Source organism: Glycine soja, chromosome 1 (assembly GCF_004193775.1).
Source record: "Glycine soja cultivar W05 chromosome 1, ASM419377v2, whole genome shotgun sequence".
Lineage (NCBI taxonomy): Eukaryota > Viridiplantae > Streptophyta > Magnoliopsida > Fabales > Fabaceae > Glycine > Glycine soja.
Window position 1 is genome coordinate 4,533,435 of NC_041002.1, and position 8,739 is coordinate 4,542,173.

Genomic DNA, 8,739 nt, shown 5'->3' on the forward strand with positions numbered 1-8,739 from the left:
ATATTTCTTACATAATCATCATCAACTTAGACACAAGTTTTTCTCAGTGTCCAATAACAACAGGAAAATTTGAATGTGAGATCTTATTTAATCTACTCAAACTCTGGTTGCTATGATGACTCTAATGATTACTGGGACGCATATAAAACTGTAACTTTATGCTGAGCAGTGAGGACAGGTGAATCATGATGAAAGGGTCTTCCTAATACATGAGTAAAACAACGGTGTGATCCAGAGGAGTGCAGAGAGAAAGAGAAAACAGGGTTTCCATTTTCCACATCCGAAAGTAAAACAACGATTGGTTGCTGTACCCCACCTGAAATTTTGGGATACCTACGCGCACACCTGAACCAAGTTTTTGAATTTTAGCTAGTAGTAACATTGTGTTACACTTTCACTGCTAACTATTAACACCACCAGTGATGATAGCATGATGCATTGCATTAGCCTTCTGATTTTTATTCCTTAGTAGAAGTAACAATACCATTTTTATTGATTTCTAGTACATGGTTACAACTGCGAAGTTTTTATAACATTGGAAGCGGTTGGTTGGTTGGTTGGTTCAGTAGGGCCAGAAACAGAAGGTTTGATCCTCAACATGGAAGCCAAAATTACAAGAGTTTTCTGGAGGGTCATCATAGCAGGGTTCTTCAACCTTAGGTAAGCAACAAGAAGAAGGGAGGGTCAAAAAGTTTTCACTAAGGTTATCCTCTTCATCTTGTGAGAAGTCTTCTGAGTGGTCTTCTGGTTCAAAGGCATGAGAGGAATCAGCAGGCTCCACGAATGAGGAAGGGTGGTTCCCATAATCAGTGCAATGTGGGCTATCCGAATCAAGCACATCACTTTTGGCTGAATTGGCATCTTCTTGCTTGCATGTTACCATAATAGGGAGTGGGAGTGTTGACACTTCGGTTCCATTTTCAGATGTTGTTGCATTTTTTGAAATTAATAAATCCATAATAGGCTCCTTGTTGTTGTGGGGTGAAGAATTGACAGCATCATCAGGAGATGACTTGTCATCCGAATTCTCCTCCTTCTCTTTATCTCTAAGAATCAATTTGCTCTCCAGAGAATTCACCTGTTAGTAACAAAATTTTGTGCCAATCCAATCATTAACCCATTAGTGGGACAAATAAATAAAAATTGCACTTTATTAAAGCAAGTAGTACTAGTAGCATAAAGCACAAAAGCAAAATTGAGTGTGTATGTATGTGTGTGTTGTGTGTGTCTCTTTTTTTTTAAAAAAATTCTTTTTACCTCTGCTTTTAACTTGTCATTCTCTTGAACAAGACTTTCATAGTCACCTTTGAGCCTATCATAACTAGCTTTCAACACGCCATAGTCTTTTTCTAGCTGCTTGGTCTTGAACCTTGCTCTTCGGTTTTGGAACCATATAGCAACTTGCCTTGGCTGCAAGCCAAGCTCTTTTGCAAGTTGGACCTTCCTTTCGGGTTCAAGCTTGTTCTCTACCTCAAAGTTCCTTTCAAGGAACTGAACTTGTTCGCTTGTGAGCCTCCTTTTCTTCCCCGGTTGATGGAAACACCCCTCGTAATCCTCATCACAGTTCTCTTCTTTCTCCAACGCTTGAAAAAAGGGCCTATCCGTCACCCTGCTCCCATTAACATTCTCAAAATCAACCACGGATTTTGAACCTGAAAACCAACCCCACCAAACAACAACTACCATGTTAAAATTCAATCATAACCAAGGAAGGAAAAAAAAATCAAACATCTTAAGAGAACAAACAACAGTTCTAAACTGAAAGAAACCAACTTTCAAGTTTCCCATAAAAAAAAAAAAAAAGCCAATTGGTTAGTTTGTTTATTTTTATATATATGTATCAAGGTTTTAAATTGCGGTGGCGATCCTTTCAGAATATGGTCATGGAAACCACAAGAAGCTTGATGTTGTGACTTAGACCGTTTTTTAAAAACCTTGGTAGGTATGTATGTATACATGTGACAGAAGAGTTGAGGTAGTGAAAATTCATGAGCAAGGGAAGTAGTAAAAGAAAAAAAAAGTATGAAGAGAGTGAAGGGAATTGAGAAGGAAGAGAGATGAATCATCCATCACCTTGGAAGGAAGCAGGGTTAGAGGTGTGAGCCCAAAGAGACTCAAGGACTTCAGAGGAGCAAGGGAGCCTTTCGTTTTGGAGGAGAAGTGACATGTTTGAACCAGCATAAAGCTTGCCACTCGCCATGGGAACAAGACTTTTTGGTGGGTTGGTGTGGACTTTGGACTTTGAAGTGTGTTGTGTGTGTGTGTGTGTGTGTGTGTTTTTCTTATTCTTAGACTAAAGGGTCATGTTATTCATTTGAGTTGATACATGCTCCATAAGAAGTAAAAGGGAGGATCAGGGTGTGGAGTTTGATCTAGAATTTATGACGAAAGAAGCAGGTGATGAGGATTACTATAATGTGGGAATTGTGGGAGTGAGAAGAGATCATCCTCACCACTCAGAGGAACTGGAAGCAGAATTAAGAGGGTGTCAGAGGTGAATAAATTGAAGGGCAGAGCAGAAAGGTGCGAGAGTTTGGAGAGAGAGAAGGTTGATATCTGATGAGAGTTGAGGAGTTTGGAAAATTTTGGTTCTGAGAGAGTGAAAGAAATAAAGAGAGATTCTTCTCTGTGGTGGGGAACTTTGATGGGGTTATATTGGGAGCCTTGGTTCTGGTTGTGAGATTGGGGAAAGCCTGGACAAAGGTGTTTCAGTTACCATATTGCCCCTTTCCTATCCATCACTTTCTTATCTTTATTTATTTTTATTTATTTAACTTTTTAATTTGATCTTTTGAATATTTTCAAAACATCAATTTAATACTTGAAAAGATTAGTCGTACTGCATTGATTTTTATTATTTATTTATTTATGGATATGTAATATTAAATTTGTTATAATAAACACAAACTTTTGGACTGTTCTAACGACATTTTTTTATTTTAGAATTAAATAGGTGTGATAAATTTTGAAGATTGAAATATTGTTTCCAAAATATTTCGGGAGCAAAAGCAATATTATTATAAAAAAAACACTAATTTTTTCTTAAAAGTCTAATTCTATTTGCTTAGACAAAGTCTGACTTTAACTAAGTTTTTTGTTATCAACATTGTTAATTTTCGTTAATGAAGAATTTGAAATCAACCTTATAAATACTCTAAGTATAACTAAGTTAGGTTGTAGAGTTATGCCTAATAGTCTCACTTATTTCAATTCTTGTATTTTTTTTTATTTATTATTATCTATTCGTTTGAAAAAAAATTAAGCACTTAGTAAATAGAATATTTAAATAAAAACAACAAATTAACATCATGATATATTATAAATATTAAACATTAAATTAAAAGGAATGTTAACAACATTCTCTCTAATATTTTATTTAACACTTTCTACTATTAACTAAAATTTATTCAAAATCACAAATTTTGGTTGGTTCTATTCCTAAATTATGAGAGATACTCATTAAATGAGAAATGAAACTTACAAAAAATTGTAATTTTAATAAGTTTTAGCTAATGATAAATGGTAGCAACATACATATTCTGAACTCATTGTTTGTTATTAGTTGAAATTTATTAAAAATAATAAATTTTAGTGGGTTCCACCTCTTTTTTGAAAGACTCTTGTTGTTTTGATTTTGTAATTTATAATAAATTTTAACCGGTGAATCAACTTGTGTTAGAAAGAATAGGTTAAAAAGTGTATTGCTAATAGGATAAATAGATATTTTCTTTCCTGAATGTGTAAATCATTAATAAATTCGTCTCTAAAAGATTAAAATTCAAAATTTAGTCACCGAAAGTGTAAAAAGTGTCACAAATTTATCTGACACCGTTAATAAAATAACATAGATGATACAAAGGAATGAATTTGTCACAAAATTGATTCAGAACGTGGTCATGTTAAAAAGATTGGACGAAAATATCAATAAATTATCATTATTGGACCTAAATATCATTAATTTTGTTTGTTGGATGAGAATGTCACTAATTTTCTATTGTATCAAGATGTCAGTAGTTTTTACTTGGACGTAAATGTCGGTGATCTTTTATTGAAACTAAATATCAATATGTATCTATTAGACTATATATATATATATATTGCAAATGAAAATATAACAAACTTCAAATCAAATAAATTCAAAAAGTAATTATATATTAAATTCATCTTTAAGTTTTGTAATTTCTTAACTATTATTTTAGTTTACCTGAAATAAATGAGTATGTTTACATTCTAAATGATAATAAACATAAATTTGTTAAAACTATTTGCTCTTTTTTTTTGTTTTTTTAGACAATTTTTTTATGCACAACTATATCTTCTTCCTTAAAAAATAACCTTATAATATTGTTTAAAATATAGTTACAATTAAGATTTTTCATTTTTTCTCAAGTTTGTTTAGTATATATTATACCAATTCCACAAATTTAAGTTGAATGAGTTACACCTTTTGAGTTACCAATAAAAAAAGGATAAATAATCATTTTTGTCTCTAAATGTGTAAATTGCTGACAAACTTATCCCTAAAAGATTAAAATTCAAAATTTGGGGAAAATTTACCCTAAAATTATATTTTATCCTTAAATGAAATGAAATTTAGAGTCTAATAAATTAATCTAATAGAAACATATTGATATTTAGGTTCAACAAAAAATCACTGATATTTACATCTAATAAAAAAATACTAACATTTTGATATAATATAAAATTACTGACGTTTTGGTCCAATAATGATAAATTATTGATATTTTTGTCCAATAAAAACGTACTGACATTTTGGTTCAAAATAAAAAATAGCTAACATTTTCATCTAAAAAATGACTAACATCTTTATCCAATAAAAAATTAGTGGTATTTAGGTCCAATAATGATAACTTACTGATATTTTCGTCTAATTTATTCACCCTGATCATATTGACAATCAATTTTGTTATTGAAACACCTTTGTCCAGGCTGAAGATATATTCATTGAATAAACAATTATTTCATACATTAGAGATTTTTTTTTAAATAGGAGGAGGAACACCCTTAACACAACTACCATTAAAAGCCGCTTGAAAACATGGTGGAACTAACATCTGCTAAAACAATGTTACGCAAAAAATCAGGAATAAAATAAAAAACACAACACTGACCATTCAAGGTCAAACCATGATTAACTAAAAAGTCTGCAATTCTATTACCTTCTCTCAAAGTATGAGACCAAATATAGATACCTCCCTTGAGATCGAATTCCATAATGCTCTGCACGATTTGGAAACAAGGGTGGGATGAATGACAACCTTTAATCAATAATTGAATCAAGCTTATAGAATTAAATTCAACAATGATATTATCAAATCCTTAAATCCAAGCAACACAAATACCATATAATATGGCCCATAATTCCGCATTCAGAACTGAACACCTCCTTATATCAGCTGCAAAGGAGAATATCACAACTCCACTATGATTTCAAAAAACAGCTCCCACAGTCGTGTTCATAGAAGTCTGATTCACTATCGTATTGCAATTAATCTTGTAAAAATTCTTCAGAGTACAACACCACCGAATTGGATCATTCATCACAGGTTGCAAACTCAATGGAGCTAAAGAATTGCAACGCTTTAATCTAACATCAATAGCCACGACATTCTTCCACACCCTACCAACAATCATATAAGGTTGATTATGAACTCCTTCAAAAATAAAAGAGTTCTTGTTCCACCAAATGCAATCCAACTCCACAACAAATATAAGTCTCCAGCATTTCCCATTAACCATTTTCTGACTTTGCATATTTTGTACATTAACCATTTCCTGACTTTGCATATTTTGTAAAAACCATTCCTTCAGATCAAGTTGGAAAAAATTAGCATGCAAGGATGGAGGTAACAGATGATTCCAAACAAACCAATTAGATGGGCACCTTCTATACTGTTCAGGGCCCATAAAATACACATGGCATCCTACTTGTCACTTTGAGACACGTGTCAGCCTTCCACGTTAGTCTTGCAACAGCAGCACGAGCACTCGGCCCTTAGCAGTCGGGCTCCCTAACTGACAGGTTATCCCTAACTTATTAATATTTGAATATCTTTATCTATTGATAGGTAGTTAATTATTCACAAAGCCACACATCATCTACAAGGTACAATTATCTTCTAACTTTTATCTATAAGCTACAATTTATCTTTAACATTATCTACAAGCTACCAGTTATTATCTATAAGCGGGGAATTATCTGCAAAGGTTATAACAACCCCTACAAACAAGGACCTGCAATTACGCTCCACTCCTATAAATACCAGGTTGCATTGAACCCTCATCATAATCCAACGCATACTCCAGCACAAGAGCAACACACTCATGCCTCTTTCTCTTTTGGTCACTCGAGCTTATATTCAAGCATATACTTGCTTTATCTCATAACTCATATACTTACTTGAGCGTCGAAGTCCTTTGTTTTGTAGGTCCTCCCTCCTGTCCTCCTAACAAAGGCACCTTTCAAGGCCGACGTGTGAAGTCTAAGAGCCCACTTTTTCCACATTCATCCTGACATGTCCTAGTACCAGATTTTAGTAAGTATGTTTGGCACCCACCGTGGGGCTACGATAAAACATATCCTACGGTCTCTCGTCAACTCTCTCTTGTTCATCCATGGTTAGCACTCAGTCTAGCCTCAGAAGGGAGACCCCTCTTGAAAATTTTCATCCTCATCCGGCAACTATGACAAACACAAATACTCTACAACAGCTCCAAAACCGCATTGCGGTGATGGAGTGACGCCATGAGGAGGAGATGAGAAAGCTAAAAGCTGACCATGATCAGCTGGAAGCTCGTGTCAAATGTCCCTAGGACGACGAGCACTTCGCTCACACATTGCCTAAGGGCACCCAAGGGGAATCACACCCCCGACGCACAGTCAACACTCCAGATGACTTAAGTCTCACCCACATGCACCGTCTAGCAGGACAGACTACTTGTCGGCATCTCTTTGTCAACCACATTATGGAGGCAAAAATACCCTTAGGATAAAAACCACTCAACCCCAAGCAGTATAATGGGACAAGAGATCCAAATGAGCATCTAGATGCCTTCATGACTCAGGCGAACCTCTACACTAATGATGATGTGATTCTATGTCTTGTCTTTCCAACGTTCCTCAAGGGGGTGACATTAACCTGGTACAATGGACTCCCACCTAGGTCCACGGATAGCTTCAAGACCCTCATTGAACAATTCAATGCGTAGTACGCGACCAGCAGATCTCACTACGTGACCTTGGCCGCCTTGGCTAGTTTGCGCCAAGCAGACGGCGAGTCTCTCAGAAAATTCATGGACAGATTTGGGCGCATAGCTGTCCAGATCCAAAATCTTAATCCCAAGGTAGTGTTACATTCCATGCTCCTCGCCCTATGCCCCGGCATGTTCGCAAACAATCTGTGAAAAAAAAAAAACCCAGTAGTATGGATGAGTTGCACGAATAAGCCAAGGGCTATATCCAGATGGAAGAAATGTCCAGATTGAGAAATGAAGTCCAACAAGTAAAACAAGAGGCATAAGCCAGATAGGCGCCAGCCTCTTCCAAAAGGGTCCTAGTACAAGCGTTACACCCCTAACGACCAATCGCACTATGATTTGGGAGGAAGCTTTCAACTTGGACTTACCCATTAGGCTACCCCCGATGAAACCTCCTAGGTTGGGTTCAAACGCAACCAAATATTGCAAGTATCATCACGATATTGGTCATAACATAGAAGACTACTAGGCCCTAAAGGACAAGATAAAATAGCTTATACATGCTGGGTACCTAGCCTAATTTGTCAAAAGGCCAGACAACCACCAAGCAGGAGCAAGACCCGGAGGACACTAAGAGGAGCAACATAGGAATTATGAAGTAGACAGAAGAAGAGATAGAGTAGAAGACTAAGACAGACAGAGACACCAACAACAGCGGCGTGAGTGACAACCTCTATAAGAACAAGAACCAACCCAGCAAATTAGAGGTGTAATCAATACCATTGCAGGTAGATTTTCCTATGGAGGGCAGTCCAGCCAGTCTCAAAAATGTCTTCTTCACATTGACATTAATTTTTTCAATGCACCACTACAACGAAGTCTCTCTCCTATCACTTTCACAGATAAAGGACTTCAAGGGTATCAACCCCATCAATGAAGACGACCCCATGGTTGTCTCCATTATCATTGCAAACTTTATGATGTCCAGGGTCCCTATCAATTAGGGCAGTTCCACTGATATCTTATATTGGAAAACTTTCCAGAGACTTGAGGTCTCCCTCGACACTGTCCACCCTCACGTCGGTCCACTTCTCAACTTTGCAAGTGAGAGAGTAAAGACCAGAGGCTACGTGGACTTGATAACCACATTTGGTCAAGGCAAGCTCTCCAGGAGCTTCACCATAAGATATCTACTTGTTGATGCAGACACATCATACTTTGCTTTAATCGGCAAGAAGACACTTAACGAGCTTGGAGCCATAGTCTCCATGCTCCATTTGAAAATGAAATTCCCTACCCTGACCCGGGAGATTGTGACCGTCAAGGATGACCAAAAGCAAGCACAACAATGCTATGCAAAGAGCCTAAAGGTAGCACTATATCCTCCCAACTAAGAGCCTGCCAAGTCTCACCCTACAGGCGCTGAAGGCACTCAAGTCATGAGCGTGGAAGAAAGGCCTCAGATCCAAGCCCTGACCATTTACCAAGCAAGCCTGGGCGATGAATTTGACATAGATATGC

General features: G+C 36.4%; 1 pseudogene across 1 annotated transcript; it reads right to left on the reverse strand.

The window, feature by feature from the left end:
* Window positions 1–248: 248 nt before the first annotated feature.
* LOC114410749 lies at window positions 249–2,619 on the reverse strand (annotated as a pseudogene). Its single transcript, XR_003666321.1, has 3 exons — window positions 2,074–2,619; window positions 1,258–1,652; window positions 249–1,078 (listed from the first exon to the last, which is right to left on the reverse strand). The product of XR_003666321.1 is annotated as a homeobox-leucine zipper protein HAT5-like (transcript).
* Window positions 2,620–8,739: the final 6,120 nt, after the last annotated feature.